This window comes from Rhamphochromis sp. 'chilingali', assembly GCF_963969265.1.
Source record: "Rhamphochromis sp. 'chilingali' genome assembly, chromosome: 1".
Taxonomy (NCBI): Eukaryota; Metazoa; Chordata; class Actinopteri; order Cichliformes; family Cichlidae; genus Rhamphochromis; species Rhamphochromis sp. 'chilingali'.
The window spans coordinates 66,860,049-66,881,701 of record NC_137929.1 but is presented as its reverse complement, the minus strand read 5'-3'; the positions used below and the strand labels follow the sequence as shown (position 1 = coordinate 66,881,701).

Below are 21,653 nucleotides of genomic sequence, written 5' to 3'. Positions count from 1 at the left end.
CCCATTGGTCAGCAGGTAAAGGTGAAGCCTGGGACATGGAAGCCTTTACAGCAGAGCTTCATGCGCCTGACAGCGTCCAGCAGCAGGCTGAGGAGAGAAAGGTGACAGAGTTCAAACACGCTGTTACACACAGTTTCTCAGCTCACTTTGATCTAAAAGAGGTTCTTTCCTGTTAAACCAGCTGAGAGTGAGCACATGTTCTCCCCCTGAGGTTCTCATAACAGAGGAAGAACTCAAAGCTGAGGAAGACGAGGATCTCCATCTACTCACAGTCAAACAAAATGACCATTTGAACTGAAACTTTAACATTTGTTGTCAGTTCTTGTGTCACTCAGCACATCTCAGCTGTTTCTCTGAGTTTCTGTTGCTTCTGAATGTCTTCCTGTGATTGGCTGTTCACAGAGACATGTCTGACTACATGAATCAGCTCCACATGTTCTCAGCAGCAACATGGAGGCAGCTGTGACAGGTTAAAGACAACATGTTTCTAAGTGCAATTAAAACAAGAAGCAAGTAAAGACACATCTATGATGGAAAGCAACAGAAGAGCAACGTGAGCCAAAATTAGTGATGGAGGATGAACTGGTTCTGTCTCTGTTGGTGGGGTCATATACTGGCAGGAAGGAAGTTTCTCTGGGATTTCTCCCTCACGGCACCAGTGAACCCTCTGTTTCTGTCACTATTGTCTCTTTGAACTTTGATTATTTTGTGCCTGCTTTTACATGGTGTTTTATAAGTAGCAGTGTGTGTGAGCTCTCAGGGCCACCGTCCATCCTGTAGAGTATCTTGTTATGTGTAGTTTCACCAGTGCAGTGATGACCACAGGGTGGCGCTGTGCTTTAAAGTCATCATAGGAAGCCTGAGCTGGGCCTGTTCCATATAACGATATATATTGGATGATGATATGAAAAATCTTTTGTTTCATGGTGTTGTAAAATTATGTTACATGGTTGTGATGCTCACTGTAGTGTCTATATTAAAGTTGTCTCTTTCTCTTATATTTAATATAACCACACTACGGACGGTCGTTAGCAACAACGATGGTAAAACCATCGCGTGGCTCCGCCGTCTGCTTGTTTATTTTCCACTTGAACCTTTCACAATAAAGCTCAAGATCCTATTGAGACTTTTCAAAATAAAATGAATCACATGAAAGAGCATGCAGAGAGTTTACGGATGAAAAACCAAAAAGAGCCGTCAGGGGCTAAAAAATGAATGTTGCAACAGGCTTTTCCCCGCAGCACGCCGTGTAATAAATACTCACAGATACTCACAAATGTATCATTTCATGCATTGGTCAAAACACTCGACGCCCAAATGGAAACACTTCAGGGAAGTTCAGGTTCATTCAAGTTCATTTGCCCGAGATTCAGAAAATTCACAGAAAATGTAAAATTGTTGTGATATATATATGTTTATCAGGATGACAGGATATGAGATTATGGTCATAGCGCACAGCCCCAGTGATGTTAAACATAGAGGGTTCAAACCTGTTGCTGCTTCATCAGTGTGGACGTTTGAAGATGGATGTAACCATTTAATCTGCTGTAGAGTTTTATGGAAGTACAAGTGTTTGACTGCTTTTCTAAACATCATATAAAGTAAAACATTTACACACACATGAACCATGAACACTGTGACATCAGCAGCTGCAGTAGTGCATGAATAAACAGATTGTACGACAACAATCACAGTGATGTGGTGTCTCCTCATTCAAATGTAATCCCAGCAGCAAAACTGAGCTGAACATATTCCCACTACATGTGAGGAACACCAGCTCCAAATGCTCTCCTGACCTCCTGTGGAGTTTGTGTGGATGACCTGGAGCAGGGTCCAGAGTCCAAGTGCAGGAGCTGGGTCAGCCACTGTGACAAAGGACCCCTCCTCCACTGTGGGAGTCATCCAGGGGCTCCAAGGAAGATCCACAGTGGGGCCAGGGCTGATACTGTAGTCACAGCAGGGACCTGCAGAGCATTCAGACCCACAATCAGCTTATTTCAGGACACGTCACTGCAAATATCTGCTCACTTCTACATCTGTGTGTTGGGTTAGAATACAACACATACAAATAAATTTATGACTGTGTGACACAGATGTGTGCAACAGTAACAGGTAGTGCACTACATTTCCCTGCAGGCTTTGCATGCACAGAGCATCGATCCAGCAGTAGTTGGTGCTCACAGTGTTTATGTGAGCTGAACAGTGTCTGTGCTGTCAGTATGAACAAACTGCATCTATCAGTGTGTCTAACATCAGCATGGAAATAACATTTCTAATCACATAGAGGCAAAGACAGCAAGTTCCATCCAAATCTTCCCCTCACACAACGTTTCATGCTGTTCATGTAACAGGAGGTGAACATGCTGGGATTAAAGCTTCATCTCATTAATAACAAACCAAACAGGAGTTTCCACAGAGAAACACTGACAGCACATCATCACTGCTTACAGTTACAACACCATCACATAAAGTCTGTGACTCTGCCCTGCTCAGCTTCATCACCTCCTCTTCACTGTTTGAGGCAGCATTTAACTAGTATGGAGGAATCATTTTTGATCTTTTTAGCCTGTTAGCTGATTACTATGAAAACAGATGTATGTATGAATGAGATGTTACAACATGCAGCAGCCTGAACATTCAGCTGAATAAAGTGTGCAGGAGGAAGAGTCACAGGGTTATTCAGAGCTCTTAAACTTACAGAAAAATGTTAGGAAGTAACAAAGTAACCAAGCTGCATTTGTTTAAATACAACCCATCATGTTCAAACTCTGTGAGCTCGACCCCTCTCTGCTCTAGCTCCACAGTTTCATTGATGGTAAAGCATGGTAAAGCTCTAAAGATCCAAACGGGAGAGGTAAAAAACCCCCAAAAACAAACCCTGAGCTTTAAAATAGTGATGATTAAAACCGAGAGAGGCTGACAGCGATCACTAGGGGTGGGTTTGATTACCGATTAAAATCGATTCTAGCTTGGATAACATGATATTGATTCATTAAAATCCTGAATGGATTTTTTAATATAAATTTATTTTGCCCAAAACGCCAAAATCTCAGGTTAAACCTCACAAAATTTCAACAACCACCAAACAGTTAAAACAGTAAATGAGAGCAGGAACACGGACTCTGCACAAAGACGTAAACACAAAGCGTTTACGGATCACGCATCAAAATCAGCGAGATGTCGCTTTCACCCCCGACAGCACGGACATGGTCGGGGCTGAAAGCCGACAGCTCACTGATTCTGATGTTTCGGCACGTCCGTGCTTCGTGTTTACGCCCTGTTTGTGCTGATTCTGAAGCTGCAGGTTTTATCTCTCCAAACATTATTGACTGAACTGCGGTGTAATCTATATTGATGTACATGCATGCACCACTAGGTGGCAGTACTTACCCACAAACAAGAAATGTGTTGGCATGTGAACAGCCATGAGAAAAACTGTATTAAAGATTGTTATTGCTCCACGTTATCGCTTGAGCAGGAGTTTTATTCAAGAGCCCAAAACAACATGAACCAGCAGCAGAAGAAGATCCAAACTACGCTTCACATAAACATTATGGATTCACTCTGACTTTGCAGTGTACCCTTTCACAATAAGAGTCTGAACACATATTTTACCAATTTTACCTGAATTAACATGAAAACACAGTGTTTTTAAAATGGTGAAAGTCCCTCTTTTTACTCCTCCCCTCACCTGTGGATGGATGGTGCTGTTATTGTGGTAACAGCTGTGAGCTTGGATGTGTTTCAGTCCTGCCTGGTTATCACTAAAGGAATCTTTACTTTCACATTTATTACAGGTAATACCTCTCATTTTTCTGACTCGTGTATTATTAACTTAATGTATCCTGATCTACACAGAGATGGATGAGCAGAGGTCACATGATGAAAGAACAAACATGGAGTCTTTTATTTATTTTGATATTTATTGATGAATGCAAACAAACCCTGACACTGAACCATCGTCGAGCTTTCACAGAACAAACCTGATCACATGACCTGCTGACGCAGACCCAAACAGTAAAAAGCTCCATGGCAACAACAACAAACAGCCTCACATATGTTAACAGAGGCTGTTAGAAGCACAGAGTCTTTACAGTCTTTCTCCTGTTTGGACACAGATCTCTGCACATCTTCATCACAGTTGCTCACAGACGTGCAGAGTGTGTGGATATCAAAGCTAAGTTTCCACCATGTTTGTAGTCTGTACTGGGATGCATGGAGCATCTCTCTATGAGCACTCAGTGCTTTAAACAGTGAGTCCCAGTTTAACCAGCAGCCTTCCCACCACACATCACACAGACATGGAAACTTCAAACCTCAGACTGAAGACACCATCAGAAATAAATAGATTGTGATGAATATGAATAACTGGAACAGTTTGCTGTGGTTTCTTCCGTTCCTGTCAGAAATAAGAGTCTGGCAGCACTTTGCTCTCCTTCCACATGTTTAAGGAGGAAGTGAAGAAGAGTGAGTGAGTCGTCTTCCTCTGTGGGCCCAACATCAGGCAGCAGCCACGTATTTTTAAAAGCCCAGCACACTGGTTAGAACTACATTCAAAACTATTGAGCCAATATTTTCAGCTTCTATGGCTGAAACATTTTCATATGATGAGCTTCCAACAATGAATGAAACAGTAAGAGGATGTGGAGAGTTTGGAAACATCCGATTAAGAAAGAGAAATCAAACATTTGGATTCATTTTAATGAGCTCAGACTTGTTGAAAATGCAGAGGAGCTGGTTGTGAACTGAGCTTCAGAGAAACACAACATACTACACAAGAAACACAACATATTGAGATTCACTGTGACGTTTTGAGTGGAAAAAGACAGAAAACAACACATGGATCCTGGAATAATGGGAGCTTCCATCTTTAAAGGACTGAAGAGGAAGAAGTTTACAAGGAATCATTTAGAACCGTTTCAAACATCAACTGATTGAATCCATGAATCTGAAAACGTTTTTCTGAGTGAAAGAAACAGACATGTACAGACTGAAGTATCTGTTCAACGGTCAGAGTGTTTCTCTAACAGGAGGACACTCTTTACACTAAACTCAGCACAGACTCACTGAGGAACCAGTATAGAACCAAAACCCAGGATAAAGAGTTTGAGTGAATGTGGTGTTGAAGGTGTGGAGGTGGATCAGAGTATCAGAGGAGACTCTGTAGAAGGACAGAGTGCCAGCAGGACAGTCCACATACACTGCTACTCTTGTTAGAGACAGAGTAGGAGGAGGAGGAGGAGATGGGTGTTTGTCTGTTATTGTGAAGGACAGAACGAGGAGCACCACTATAGCACCACAGACTCCAGGACTGATCATTCCATCCAAACAAACAGTCATCACTGTCTCCTTTCCTTCTGATTCTTCTGTAACTCACTGATATATAAACTCTTCCTCTCCACTCGACCTCCCAGTAACAGCGACCAGTCAGACCATTTCTACACAGCAGCTGATGATAATAATCGAATCTGTCTAGATGATCAGGATATGACTGAACCTCCTCCACACATGTCACCTTCCTGTTGTTGTCAGACAGTTGGAGCTTTGTGTTCACTGTGTTTGTGTCGATTGTGAGTTGACAGGAATCTGATGGAGAGAACAAACACAATCCAGCTGCAGTTATTGATCCATCATCTGTTCATTGATTGACACTTTGATGATGACTCCTGACATCAGAGATGTGAATGATGAAGATGGTTGAATGTGTGCTGCTTTGTTTTCATGAATCACATTAAAAACACACTTACACTTCCTCAGACCTGGTCTCAACCATCGGACTCCAGCAGGCTCCACCCTGAAAGGAGGAGGGGGGTCAGACCAGCACAGTCAGCATGCACACATGGACATTTACATGGCTCTCATAAACATGAACATTCACAGTGTTCATTAAAGTGAAAGCCCGGGGGAATGAATTGTCTGTGGTGTCTGTTTTTTTGTTAACAACACTCTGTATCGTCCACCTGAAGGAAGAAATGTGAACAGTTTATCTCCATGATGTGAAAGGTCTGTAGAGATGTGTTTGTCCCTCATTCTGGACCTTTACAGGTCCTGGATGGAGGAAAGACAGCACAGATGAGCCTCTCTAAAGACTTTATTGTCTGGCCCCATCATGCTTCATGACTGAGGTCAACCAGACCGTGATTGATGGAAACAGGACAGACTGAATGATGGCCATTTCTCCAGACTGCACAGGGTTATATCTTTGGATTAGTTCTGACACATTCGTCAAGACCATATCTCCAGTCATTGGACAAAATATCAGAGGAGAAAAAAGTCAAATTTTTACTGGAAAAAGGTTTCCGTTATTAACTAATCAAATTTGATGTGAGTTAGCATTATCTGATAATTATAACGATGTAAGGAGTTAATGCCCAGTAGGTAGGCTGCCGTTACTAGCCAATGCTAATTTGACTTGAATTAGCATCATCTGTTATCGCTAACTCTTTTCCCTTGCATTATAATGATGTGAAGAGTTAATGCTAAGTAGGACGCCATTAGTGGGTAATTCTAATTTTAGGTGAATAAGCATTAGCAGCTAATGCTCATATCATTTTCCTTTGCTTTGTACGAATGACAGCAGCTAATGATACGAAGTCTTCCGTTATTAACTAATGCTAATTTGATGTGAATTAGCATTATCCAATAATGCTAACTCTTTTCCCCTGCATTATAACGATGTGAGGACTTAATGCTAAGTAGGCTGCCATTAGCGGCTAATTCTAATTAGGGGTGAATAATACCAGCTAATGCTAATACCGTTTTCTCTTTCCTTATAACAATGTGAGCAGCTAATGCTAATTTGATGTAAATTAACATTACGCGCTAATGTTTACACTGTTTTCCCTTACTTTGTAACAACGTGAGCGGCTAATGCTAAGTAGGCTGTTGTTAATAGCTAATTGTAATTAAATGTGAGTTGGGCGTAACACGACACCATTTTCCCTTGCATTATAAAAATGTGAGCACGTAATGCTAAGTAGGCCGCCATAAACAGTTATGTCTAATTTTAGGTATATAAGCATTAGCAACTAATGCTCATGTCGTTTTTCTTTCCCTTATAACGATGTGAACAACTAATACTAAGTAGGCTGTCATTATTAACTAATGCTAATTTAACGTGAATTAGCATTAGCCTATATGTAATGTAAACACTGTAACAATGTGAGCGGCTAATGCTAAGTAGGCTGTTGTTAATACCTAATGCTAATTTGATGTGAGTTAGCATTATTGGATAATGCTAGCACTGTTTTCTCTGACTTTTTAACAATGATAGCAGCTAATCATAATACTCTCTTCCCTTGGGTTACAACGATGTGAGGAGTTAATGCTAAGTAGGCTGCCATTAGCGGCTTATTCTAATTAGGGGTGAATAATTACTAGCAGCTAATGCTAATACCATTTTCTCTTTCCTTATAACAATGTGAGCAGCTAAAGTAATTTGAGGTAACTAAGCATTAGTAGCTAACGCTAATACCCTTTTCTCTTGTGTTATAATGATGTGAGAAGTTAATGGTAAATGGTAAATGGCCTGTATTTGTACAGCGCTTTACTAGTCCCTAAGGACCTCAAAGCGCTTTACACATTCAGTCAGCCACCCATTCACACACACATTCACACACTGGTGATGGCAAGCTACATTGTAGCCACAGCCGCCCTGGGGAGCACTGACAGAGGCGAGGCTACCGGGCACTGGCGCCGCCGGACACTGGCGCCACCGGACACTGGGACACTGGCGCCGCCGGACACTGGGACACTGGCGCCGCCGGACACTGGTGCCGCCGGGCCCTCTGACCACCACCAGTAGGCAACGGGTGAAGTGTCTTGCCCAAGGACACAACGACCGAGACTGTCGGAGCTGGGGCTCGAACCGGCAACCTTCCGATTACAAGACGAACTGCCAACTCTTGAGCCGCGATCGCCCGCGATCGCCCAAGTTAATGCTAAATAATGCTGCCATGAGTGACTCTTTTCCCTTGCGTTATAACGATGTGAAGAGTTTATGCTAAGTAGGCTCCAATTAGCAGCTAAAGCTAATACTGTTTTCCCTCCCTTTCTACAACTTGAGCAGCTAATGCTAAGTAGGCCACTTTGCTCTGCTAGGGATTTGTGTGACCATGATGGAAACTTTGATAAGCTAATGCTGCTAAGCTAATGCTGTTTATGGGCCCTGTTAAAATCAATATTTCAATCTCATTCTGTTGTTTGAGAACAATAACAGAAAAATGTGCACTAGAGAATAAATTTATTGTGAATTCAGCTGTGAATATAGAGTTTGTCAGTATTTAAGCTTCCATTTCCAAATGTTAGCTGCTCCTGTCTGCCTCTTTGTCACACACACACACTGAAATGATTCACAGCCTTGTTTAATCCTTCTGTCAGTGTCACTGACTGGGTCTGTGTTTATAATAATGGATTGGATTTATATAGTTCTTTTCAAGGCACCCAAAGCGCTTTACAATTCCACTATTCATTCACTCTCGCATTCACACACTGGTGGAGGCAAGCTACAGTTGTAGCCACAGTTGCCCTGAGGCAGACTGACAGAAGCGAGGCTGCCATATCGCGCCATCGGCCACTCTGGCCAACACTAGTAGGCGGTAGGGTAAAGTGCCTTGCCCAAGGACACAACGACCAGGACAGAAAGCCCGGGGATCGAACTGGCGACCTTCCGGTTACAGATACGCTTCCCAACCCCCTGAGCCACAGTCGCCCCATGTTTACACAAGCCCCGCTTGTTTAGAGACTTATTCATCATGAAGAAAACAAGACAGTCAGTGATCGATCGATTTACTTGCAAGGGAGGCCTCGGCCGGTGTCTCAGAAAGCACTCTGAATCCTATCGCAGACTGACCCCAAATCCGGCCTCCGCTCGCTGCCTTTTATTGGGAGAAACAGTTCACACAATACACATCACAGCAAAAGCACCTCCCACCGTAAAACTCCAATGGTTCTAAGACAAGGAACTCTATGTGTGTATGTGTAAACATCTGTATGCATGTGCAAAAACGTGTGTGTGTGTGTATGCATGTGAGAATGTGTATGTATGTGTGTGTGTGTTTGAGTGAGTGTGTGACAATGTGTGTTTCTCTGTGTGCATGACTTCCAACTGTTTCTAACAGCATCCTTAGTCATAAAATGGTAATCTCCCCCACACTCAATATATAGTCCAATTCCTGTATTGGTTCACCATGCACAACACAGTGAAGCCACAAAAGGGCAGGAAGCTTACCACACAAGAATCAGTTCTTTCAGATAGGATGTATCTGCAATAAAACCTCCCCCAGCACAGAGTGGCTGGAGAGGTGGTCAGAGACAAAGGAATGTCTTGATCCTACAGATTGAACTCAGATCTTACAAATTTAAGAAACACAATGACACATTCAACAATTAGACTTAACACTGACTGTCACTGTGGACATACAGCATGGGAAACATACACATGGCAGACACTTTATTAGATACACAGTGGCCACTATCTCAGGTACACCTGTGACCTAGTCTATCTAGGTCACAGATGCAGAGTGTATCTAAAGTTACAAAATGTTGTTTCTGTCCAAATATTTATGGACCTAACTGTAGGTCTATTTTTAATGAAACTCTCAACATGACTTATCAATTATCATTAATGTTCCTGCAAACAGACTGCTTGGAGACCCCCTACATAAATATCTATGTACTATCCCAGTTAGACTAGTGTGTCCGTCCCTGAAAATATTCCTGCATGTGTGATTGTTCATGTGTTATCTGCAGGAAACAAACAGGAAGTGAGTGAAGGACACAGGAAATGTTTCCAGCTCTTCCTCCTCTATCATACATTCTCTCCATACCTGAGAGTGTCCAGTGTCCAGCCTGGATCCTTCAGTCCAGCCGACAGCAGCTTCATTCCTGACCCTCCTGGATGATTGTAGCTCAGGTCCAGCTCTCTCAGATGGGAGGGGTTGGAGCTCAGAGCTGAGGCCAGAGAAGTACAACCTTCCTCTGTGATCAGACAGCCTGACAGACTGCAGACACACAAAACAACAATCCATCTGTCAACAATCATTTTCTCTTTGTCACAATAACATCTATCCATTTACATCCATTCAATGTAACTTTATTTAGGAGTGACAATTCCCAACAGACAACAACAGTCATCTCAAGCTGTTTAACAGTGTAATGTAACAGCCTCCAATATTAGAGAGAAAGCCCCAACCATCAGACAATCCACTGTGAGCAGCACTTGGTAAGTCAGAGATGATGAGTATCATCACAGTGATGATCATTTCTCTGTTAACCCAGGCTTTCTGCTTCAGGATCTGTGCATGCTCACAGAACAAGGAGACCTTTAAACATCCTTTCACTAAATGGATGGACTGAGCACGCCCTACAGATGAACTGGTGCTAGAGATCATAAAGACCATCAAACAGTCAAATTCAACACTTTAGATGGAAATATGAGATCCATGCTGCAGACAATCATGAACCTGCTGAATTCATGAACATCAAGAATGCAGCGAGTGGTAAAATAAAGATTTGACCTCAGTGTGCTCAGTGTTCCCGTCTATTCCTAACATGATAGCTGCACTTTAGAGCTCTAAAACTGGAACTGACACATATTTAAACACTAAATGTTACTCAGTACATTCAGTTCTGACACTCGCCCACAGTCCAACAAAGGAAACATGGAGATCACATCAGTTTGTCACCAAAGACAAATTATTAGGGCAAGTTAACCTGCTATTATCATATTAACTCATTAATTGATTAACACCAACAATTATCAATTCAATTCAATTTTATTTATATAGCACCAAATCACAACAGCAGTCGCCTCAAGGCGCTTTATATTGTACAGTAGATCGTACAGTAATAGATACAGAGAAAAACCCAACAATCATATGACCCCCTATGAGCAAGCACTTTGTCGACAGTGGGAAGGAAAAACTCCCTTTTAACAGGAAGAAACCTCCAGCAGAACCAGGCTCAGGGAGGGGCGGGGCCATCTGGTGCGACCGGTTGGGGTGAGAGAAGGAAAACAGGATGAAAGACATGCTGTGGAAGAGAGACAGAGATTAATAAGTATGATTCAATGCTGAGAGGTCTTTTAACACATAGTGAGTGAGAAAGGTGACTGGAAAGGAAAAACTCAAACTGGAAGCTGGTTCCACAGAAGAGGGGCTGGAAAACTGAAGGCTCTCCCTCCCATTCTACTTTTAAATACTCTAGGAACAACAAGTAGGCCTGCAGAGCGAGAGCAAAGTGCTCTAATAGGGTGATATGGTACTACAAGGTCATTAAGATAAGATGGGGCCTGATTATTTAAGACCTTGTATGTGAGGAGCAGGATTTTGAATTCAATTCTGGATTTAACAGGAAGCCAATGAAGTGAAGCCAAAACAGGAGAAATCTGCTCTCTCTTTCTAGTCCCTGTCAGGAATCTTGCTGCAGCATTTTGGATTAGCTGAAGGCTTTTCAGCGAGTTTTTAGGACATCCTGATAATAATGAATTACAGTAGTCCAGCCTGGAAGTAATAAATGCGTGAACTAGTTTTTCAGCGTCACTCTGAGAAAGGATATTTCCAATTTTAGTGATGTTGCACAAATGGAAGAAAGCAGTCTTACATATTTGTTTAATATGAGCGTTGAAGGACATATCCCGGTCAAAAATGACTCCAAGGTTCCTCACAGTGTTACTGGAGGCCAAGGTAATGCCATCCAGAGTAAGAATCTGCTTAGATACCTTATTTCTAAGATTTTCAGGGCTGAGTACAATAACCTCAGTTTTATCTGAATTAAGAAGCAGAAAGTTAGCGGCCATCCAGGTCTTTATGTCTTTAAGACATTCCTGTAGTTTAACTAATTGGTGTGTGTTATCTGGCTTCATGGAAAGATAGGGTTGGGTGTCATCAGCATAGCAGTGAAAATGTATCATCATCATCATCATCGTTTATTTGTGTAGCACTTTAAGAACACACCAGGCAGACCAAAGTGCTGAACAACTCAGATCAAAACAAAAACCAAATTAAAATAATAAAATGAAATGTATACTATGTCTTCTAATGATACTGCTTAAGGGAAGCATGTATAATGTAAATAGAATTCGTCCTAGCACTGAACCTTGCGGAACACCATAATTAACCTTAGTGGGTGAAGAGGACTCTCCATTTACATACACAAATTGGAGTCTATTAGATAGATATGATATAAACCACTGCAGCACAGTACCTGAAATACCTACAGCATGTTCTAATTGCTCTAAAAGGATATTATGGTCGACAGTATCGAACGCTGCTCTGAGGTCTAGAAGGACAAGCACAGAGATGAGTCCACTGTCACAGGCCATAAGAAGATCATTTGTAACCTTCACTAAAGCTTTTTCTGTGCTGTGATGACCTCTGAAACCTGACTGAAACTCTTCAAATAAACCATTTCTCTGCAGATGATCTGTTAGCTGTTTGACAACTACTCTTTCAAGGATTTTTGATATGAAAGGAAGGTTGGAGATTGGCCTATAATTAGCTAAGACTGCTGGGTCTAGAGATGGCTTTTTGAGTAAAGGTTTAACTACAGCCAGCTCGAAGGCCTGTGGTACATAGCCGATTATTAGAGATAGGTTGATCATATTTAAGATCGAAGAATTAATTAATGGCAGGACTTCTTTGAGCAGTTTTGTAGGAATGGGGTCTAAAAGACACGTTGCTGGTTTGGAGGACGTAATTATTGAAGTTAACTTAGAAAGATCAATTGGAGAAAAAGAGTCCAACTTAACATCAATGGTACTAAAAGTAGCTGTATGTGTTGCTCTGTGTTGGTACAGGGCATTGAGGATGATAACAGTGGGTGGATTATATTCTTAAACTTAGTTACAGCACTTTCAGAAAGACATCTACTGTGATAAAGTCTACTCTCCACCGCTGTGTAATCAATTATTGTAAATGTAAATGTTATCAGGAAATGATCAGACAGGAGAGGGTTTTCAGGAAACACTGTTAAATGTTCAGTTTCTATGCCATATGTTAAAACAAGATCTAGAGTGTGATTAAAGTGGTGGATGGGTTCTTTTACATTTTGAGAGAAGCCAATTGAGTCTAATAACAGATTAAATGCCATGTTGAGGCTGTCAGTTTTAGCATCTACATGGATGTTAAAATCACTGTTAAGGTTCAAAAATTGAGGAAGGAGAGTACAAACCACCATGGTCCAGTAGCTCTTTGGTCAAACAATGATTTTTAATGACTTCACACGTGTGGGAAGAACAGGAATTGATCTTCAACTTAATCAGAGCATACACAGATTTTTATAGCATCAGGGTTTGATTTACTGACGCCCCCTTCATACGTCACAGACAGGATATATACATACGTCAAATCAAAACCACAATGACCTTTTAACACAATTTAAAAAGAACATCGTCTTCCATCTTCATAACAGGTGCATCCTGTCACTGCCGGATGCTCGCTTGTCATCTTGACACCTCAGCAGCAGTTCGGCGACAAACTGCTTTTTGCAACCCCAGCAAAACATAATCAAACTTTCCCCTATAAATGAATCTAACTAAAAGTGTGTGTGTGTCTGCGTCTGTGTGCTAACCACAATTGCACCCTGTTTCACCTCGCGACTAGCTCCTGACCTCTAACCAGACAGAGAGACAGAAACCACTCTCGTATATGTAATAATCGAACTGAAACTATGGATATGTCATCTACTTAAATAAATGTTTTAATCAAGAACCTCTACTAAAGCTTAATACAAGAATATAAAAGTATAACAGAATCTTTTAAATAACCTAGCAATTAAAATAGCCTCGTCTAGCCTGCTCCTCAGAATAACTGTCTGCTTTCACTTCTGCAAACTCTGCAACTTCCTGTCAGCCTGCAACTCAGTCTTTCTGAAAGAGACACTGTTTAAACCTCTAAATGCACTATCAATGCTGCAGCTTATATTTTTAATGCAATGGTACTGATGACAATTATTTAACAATAGCAGTAAAATAATTTCCTTGCTCCACATTCCCTCTCTCGACCTCTGGCACACCAGAGGTCGCAATACATTGTGTCCTCGCTCAGCAAATCAGACAACCTCATGTCATCTAATTGGTCCAGTAATAAACACCAACTCCCATTTGAGAACACTCCATGTGTAAGCTTAGGTTTTCTCGGTCCCTCTCTCGCGATCGTCGAGATCTTCTGCAAAGGAAACAAAACACCTTTTCCTGCACCTCCCTAACTTATCCTATTTGGGACTCTTTAATCAAAAGCATGATCCTAATTATACTCTTAACTTACTGACTTGTATTTATATATATTCTTCAACGTTCCTCATCACTTAAAATTCTTTAAGCGCTGGTTTCACATCCGGTGAAATGCTTTCCCTCTAATCTTAAGTCACCTTTTTAACAAAAAATCATCGTAAGCGCCTATTCTACTAAAAGCTCCAAAAGAAAACAACCACTTTAATCAATTAAGTTTAAGCATATAAGCAATTACTCCTGCATAAATTTCATCATAGCTAAATGCTGCCTTGAAACAACTCCTGTGTGTTAACACTAACTTCATTTTAAAACCTCACATTTTCTATGTTATAATCTGTTTTTGGTATAGCCTTTTTATTTCATTTTGCTCCTTTTAATGTAACAATACCTTCTACTTCTAATTTATCAGACTTAACCAAAATATATGCTTTCCTTCCTCTTTGGTCCTTCTTTAAGTTCAGTTAAAAGCTAAATGAATTTGAGGCCTTTTGCCTGGAATCAATACTGTCATGTGTGTTTCTGGACTCTGTGTCTGTAAGCGTGTGCAATCCTTCATGAACTCAAATCATCCTCACAGTAGATTGGCTAATCATAGCGCTAGCCAAAGGCTCGTGACCCTCCAGAGACGATTTGAGCCACAACTCCTTTAAAGGCACAAAATGCAATATGTATAAAAATCATTTCTATTTATAAGCTCCCCCTTTATCCTAAAAATAAATCTATGAAATATCTGTAAGCCTACATTATAACCACTACTTCTAGAAATCAAAAAAGAAATCAAACCTGTCTAGAACCTTCACTAATTTTCCCTCTAAGATTTGTACACAGCTTTGAAAAACCCAGCATTGTATCTTCTAAACAGAATTCAGTTCACTTTAATCCTTTAACCTTAACATAAAATAACAGTTTCAGTTTTACCATATCCAAATGACCCAAACCCCAAAAAGTCCTAAAATGCTCCTAAATTATTAAACAATTATTAAACCCTAAATTCCCCTTTTATTTTGACACATGAAATGTGTCACAATACTATACAGAACTCAAAATGCTCAGTTTTTTTTCCCCCTCATGATCCAATCTGTGTCATAAAAATAAACTTAAAACAGAACAATTATCAGTCATGTCTTTTCTTCAATCAATGGTAACATGAGTTACATCAAAAATGTTTCCCCTTTAACATTTGGCATTCTCCCCACAATATACTATAATCCCATAATCTAACCCCAGTTTACAAAACAAAAATTTTCTCTGGTAAAAGCCAATTGTTTGTCCACATTAATTCATCCTCCTTCATCCAGTCACACACATTCACCTGCAGTCACACCATATATTTGCTAATAGTGGAGCTTCCCGCGCAACTTCTCCACCCTCAGCAAAATGAGCTCAGTCATTTTTTATTTTCCATAGGAAAATATTTCTTTATGCTTTTGGACTGGATTAACTCGCTAATCCTTTTTACAGGGACTTACGACCTGAATAGTCCCCACAGGTAGCTTTCTCCTTGGCCAGTTGTAATCTGGAAAGCCCACCTTATATTTGCTGTTCCCGAGAATTTTCAGCGCCGGTTATTCACTGTTGCAGGCCTGCTTAAAACAGAAATGAGAAAAAATAGAGCTGATTATTAGCTCATGAGAACACAAAACAAAATCACCTGACAGGTTTTCTTTAAGTGCACTGTTACAAAATAATGGGCCCCTCAAACATGTCCATGTTTAATCAAACTCCCTTTATTAACAACAAAAACAACAACCCAAACCTAACTAACAGAATCCATCCATCACCACAACAACCTCAACAACCTTAAACACACAAGTTTTGCCACCACATAATTTCACCTCCTCAATACACCGAAAGTCTCATTAAAACCACACAATTTGCACACAAAAATCACCCCCTTATGCTCTTTAACATACTTACATTCAGCATAAGACCCCCTTACGACAACCTATAATCACTCTTTGTTCTCATAACTCACTCCCTTTGTCATATGGCTTCTTCTATTCCTCAATTACAAACTCAAATGTATTTTATTAAACATTCACACCATTGTATCATTCATACAAAATAGCAAGCTGTTCTTCATTGCATATGTTTGTGTTCTTAGCCAGGTTTAATCAGTGTCTATGCATTAATCATCATGAGCTTGTCTTGTCTTTATAAGGTTAATGCATTTTCTGTTTGTGTATATGAATTTGCATATGTTACTTTTTCAGTGCTTCAGACTCCTGCACAATTCTCCACTTAAGCCGTCAGTTCTCTTTCCCAAATTTGCTAACCCAAATTTTAAATTCCCACCGTATTAACAGCATTCCTGCTCCTCAGCCAGAAGTTAGGGCTCCACTTGCCACTCTCCCCCTCTGCCTCAGCCCAACGGCTTTACCCTTGAAGTCCCGTCTTCTTACTGAGGCCGAGTAATCGTGACTGTGCCTGCCTTAGGTTGTCCCAGGGTTTCGAGGTGGGATCTTACCCGTCATGGGCTATCCAGCCTTCCATACTCGCCTGATACGGGGGCCAAGTGGGCAGGGGTGCTATGAGCATAGGGAACACACTGGCTCTGGAAATTAAAGGAGTGTAAGCTGCTTCCTTCATTGCATCTTATATTAAACTATCTCACTTTTGATTCTTTCCTCGAATAATTTCACATATGGCACTTTGTGTATGTGTGTTTTCTATTCATTAATGTGATTGTCAGTTATTTTCTCTCTTCATTTTACTTTTTTATCTGTTTGTTTATAACGTTCTACTTTAGTTCTACTAAACCTTGATGTAAAAACAATACCCCCTCTTTCACGCACACACTTCTCTCTCAGACTTCCTTTTATGGGCATGTAACTTCCTGTCACACACACACAGCTTCTCAGAGCAGCTCAAGCTGCTTTTCTGTTTCTGCAGGCTAATCAAACTTATTTTGTAGTTACAATCTACAAACCCTCTGTAATTCTACTAACTTTTGATCTAAAATGTAGCATCATTCACACAATGATTTCATAATCCTCTCACACACACCTTTTTTAAATAAACTAAACTCTTTGCATTTGTCAGCATTCACATCACAGCCTTCAACTCAAACTCAAAACTCAAAAAGAAACTCAAACTCTTATAACATCACTCATGACTCTCTCAAATTAAAAACACTTTCAAACTTTAAAACATCCTACTTTACATCACCAAAGAAATACCTCTCACACCTTTATTCATCATTCAAAACCTTCTAGTCACCGCATTCACACACTTAAACTGTGACCAGAGTTGACGAATATAACTCAAAACACACTTTCCTAAGAGTATTTTAGACATGCTTGTCATAATCAAAAAGAGCAAGTAAAAAACAAACAAACAAAAAATTGAAACCTCCATTAATTCTCACCGCACACACAAGAAATTGAAAAAATAAAACACACCAGCAACTATTGCTGGAGAGAAGTTACTACTGAAAGTAATATGTTAATCTTAAGTATACACAGTGCACTCAATATATTTATATATCTACATCCAACTTCAGTCAATTACTATACATCCCCTACGGCAACTCAAAACTTTATTTATAGTCCTCTAATAAACATAAATGGCATTTTAAACACACACTCAACAATGTTTGCAGCAGTATTTGTAAAACCAACTGTGGTTTAAACAGTTCACTGCTTACTCATTTGCATTTTCACACTCACACACACTCCGTCTAAAAATAGCTCCAGCATTGCCTCAGACTCCTCTCACACAGAGATCTCTTATTTTATATTTACAAAGACGTCTTATATTTACAACTGCACAGATTTTAGGCCTTTTAACACCTACCGAATTTCGACAAATTTAACATAACAGTCTAACCGATAAACTCCCTGAGTTTTTTGCGACCAATTAACCAGTATCTGTCCAACAGTTTCTGGCCTCATCTCTAAAGTCCCTAACACAATTTAAGAGTGTCCAACACCCAAGGTCCAACCTTTGCTGCCCAAAAAAGCGCAGACTACCGTTCCAAATGGTAGAGTGGTCCAACCACTAGTTATTCTGGAGTGCCCCAAGCTCCACAGTGACCAACTGACTATCCCTCTTCGAGGACAATGCCTAAGCGTCCCTGGCATTGGCAAGCGTTACCTCTGAGCACTGCGCTTCCTAGAACCCCCACGGTTCCGTTCTAAAATAATTTATAATACTTTGAAACAACAATCGACACCCAAAACAAGTGTATAACTGAAGCAGGTCCAACCTTATAACCAAAAAATAAGCAAATTCCCTAACATACTAAAATCATTAAGCAGTCCAACTGCTTCCCACGGTCCAACCGTATTAAATCCTTTTAGCGGTCCAACCGCATTCAATCATTACCAGCAGTCCAACTGCTTTAAATCCTCAGTACTGTCATGAGATTCTCATCAAAATCAAAGCAGACATTTACCGGCAACTTTTACTGAACAGACATTTAATTTTATCATCCAATTCAGCACACTTCGGATAAAATCAACAGGCCTGTGCCTACCTCTTTTTTAAAGGCGCCTGTCCCCTCAGTTTGGTTGCCGGGTCACGCCTGCCTGTCTGACCACAACGGACCACCGAATACATCACCGTCTACACCTCCAATCCTCCCTCCTCAATTACCGGACGAAGCCCCCAAAATGTTAAGGTTCAAAAATTGAGGAAGGAGAGTACAAACCACCATGGTCCAGTAGCTCTTTGGTCAAACAATGATTTTTAATGACTTCACACGTGTGGGAAGAACAGGAATTGATCTTCAACTTAATCAGAGCATACACAGATTTTTATAGCATCAGGGTTTGATTTACTGACGCCCCCTTCATACGTCACAGACAGGATATATACATACGTCAAATCAAAACCACAATGACCTTTTAACACAATTTAAAAAGAACATCGTCTTCCATCTTCATAACAGGTGCATCCTGTCACTGCCGGATGCTCGCTTGTCATCTTGACACCTCAGCAGCAGTTCGGCGACAAACTGCTTTTTGCAACCCCAGCAAAACATAATCAAACTTTCCCCTATAAATGAATCTAACTAAAAGTGTGTGTGTGTCTGCGTCTGTGTGCTAACCACAATTGCACCCTGTTTCACCTCGCGACTAGCTCCTGACCTCTAACCAGACAGAGAGACAGAAACCACTCTCGTATATGTAATAATCGAACTGAAACTATGGATATGTCATCTACTTAAATAAATGTTTTAATCAAGAACCTCTACTAAAGCTTAATACAAGAATATAAAAGTATAACAGAATCTTTTAAATAACCTAGCAATTAAAATAGCCTCGTCTAGCCTGCTCCTCAGAATAACTGTCTGCTTTCACTTCTGCAAACTCTGCAACTTCCTGTCAGCCTGCAACTCAGTCTTTCTGAAAGAGACACTGTTTAAACCTCTAAATGCACTATCAATGCTGCAGCTTATATTTTTAATGCAATGGTACTGATGACAATTATTTAACAATAGCAGTAAAATAATTTCCTTGCTCCACATCACCTACAATAATTATTTTATCTGAGCTGAGAACTAAATTAGATATAAAGTCTGAGAAATCAGACAGAAACTCAATGTAAGGCCCAGGTGGACGATAGATGATAACAAGTAAGACTGAGTTTTACAGCTGGGGTGGACAAGGTTAGGCATCAGGCTTTCAAATGAATTAAAAGTCTGTCTTGGTCTTTGGTTTATTAATAGGCTGGTGTGAAAAATTGCTGCCACACCGCCCCCTCGACCTGTGGTTCGAGATTTCTGGTAGTTAGAATGACTCGGGGGTGTTGATTCATTTAAACTAACATAATCATCCTGCTGCAACCAGGTTTCTGTAAGGCAGAGTAAATCGATTTGCTGATCAATTATTAAGTCATGTACTAACAGAGACTTGGAGGAGAGAGACCTAATATTTAATAATCCACATTTCACTGTTTTACTCTTTGGTTCAGATGTGGATACCGTGTTGTTCACTCTTTGTGATTTTTTATGTTTACGTTGTTTATTGCTGGTTTTTAGTTTGTTTCTTGTCTGTTTGGGAGCTGACACAGTCTCTATGGAGAAGAGTTTCTTCTTTTTATTTGTGGGAGGGGGGGGGGGGGGGGTTGTAGCAGGAGGAGAGAAGCTGCAGAGAGGCGTGTAAAACTGCAACTCTGCTTCCTGGTCCCAACTCTGGATAGTCATATTTTGGGGGGTTTAATAAATTTGTCCATATTTCTAAAAATAAGAGCTGCTCCATCCAAAGTGGGATGGATGCTGTCTCTCCTAACAAGACCAGGTTTCCTCCAGAAGGTTTGCCAATTATCTATGAAGCCCACATTGTTTCTGGGACACCAGTCAGACAGCCAGCAATTTAAGGAGAACATGCGGCTAAACATGTCACTCCTGGTCTGATTGGGGAGGGGACCAGAGAAAACTACAGAGTCCGACATTGTTTTGGCAAAGTTGCACACCGATTCAATATTGATTTTAGTGACCTCCGATTGGCGTAACCGGGTGTCATTACTGCAGACGTGAATTATGATCTTACTGTATTTACGTTTACCCTTAGGCAGCAGTTTTAAATTTCGTTCAATGTCGCCTGCTCTGGCCCCTGGAAGACAATTGACTATGGTTGCCAGATTCTCTAGCTTCACATGTCTGAGAACAGAATCACCAATTACCAGAGTTTGACCCCCGGCGGGTGTGTCGCCGAGTGGGGAAAGACAGTTAGACACATGAACAGGTTGGTGGTGTACCTGGGGCTTCTGTTTAAGACTATGCTTCCTCCTCACCGTCACCCAGCCGCCCTCTTTCCCCAGCTGCTTGGGGTCTGCCGAGGATCAGCTAGCGGGGCCTACGCTGTCTTCGGCTGCACCATCTACAGGGGCCTGGCTAGCTACGGGTAAATGAAGCCGAGTCTCCAATTCAGTAATCCTGGCCTCCAGAGCTGCACATATGCTACATTTGTTACAAGTATCATTACTGCTAAAGGTGGCCGAAAAGTAACTAAACATCTGACACAATGAGCAGGAAAGTGCAGGAGGGACAGGTGAAGTAGCCATGATGCTGGCGAGTCGGCTACAAGCTAAGCTAAGCTAGCGCAACAGTATAGACACAGTGAGTGAATACTTTGGTTATAAATTACGTAGTGAGTACACAAAAAGTGTGCTTCGGATGAAGCACGTGCAGATTATACTATGAAAAAAGAATGTATCTAACCGTTTTTAGTTAAATTGCTAAGCAGATAAGCTACTCAAAATCACCACTGTGTTTGAGCAGGAAGTGATACTTTACTAGTGATGCGCGAATAATGAACGAATCGTTCAATACTCGAGAATCACTTTGCTGACTCATGAATCATGATTCACAAGCCCAACTGACTCACTGACTCATCCCTGTTGCTGTTAGCAGCAATGTATCTAGCTTATAATTAAAATTGTTGAGAAAAACACAACATCCAGTATCTTAACAAGCCAT

The 21,653-nt window shown here is 40.8% G+C and overlaps 1 pseudogene across 1 annotated transcript in view; it reads right to left on the bottom strand.

The window, feature by feature from the left end:
* Nucleotides 1–3,949: 3,949 nt before the first annotated feature.
* LOC308398086 (NLR family CARD domain-containing protein 3-like) overlaps nucleotides 3,950–21,653 on the bottom strand; it is a 42,116-nt pseudogene continuing 24,412 nt past the window's right edge. Inside the window, exons 6-8 of the transcript XR_013974755.1 lie at nucleotides 9,828–10,001; nucleotides 5,748–5,794; nucleotides 3,950–5,586 (exon numbers count right to left, since the gene is read on the bottom strand). The product of XR_013974755.1 is annotated as an NLR family CARD domain-containing protein 3-like (transcript). The remainder of the gene's footprint in view (nucleotides 5,587–5,747; nucleotides 5,795–9,827; nucleotides 10,002–21,653) is intronic.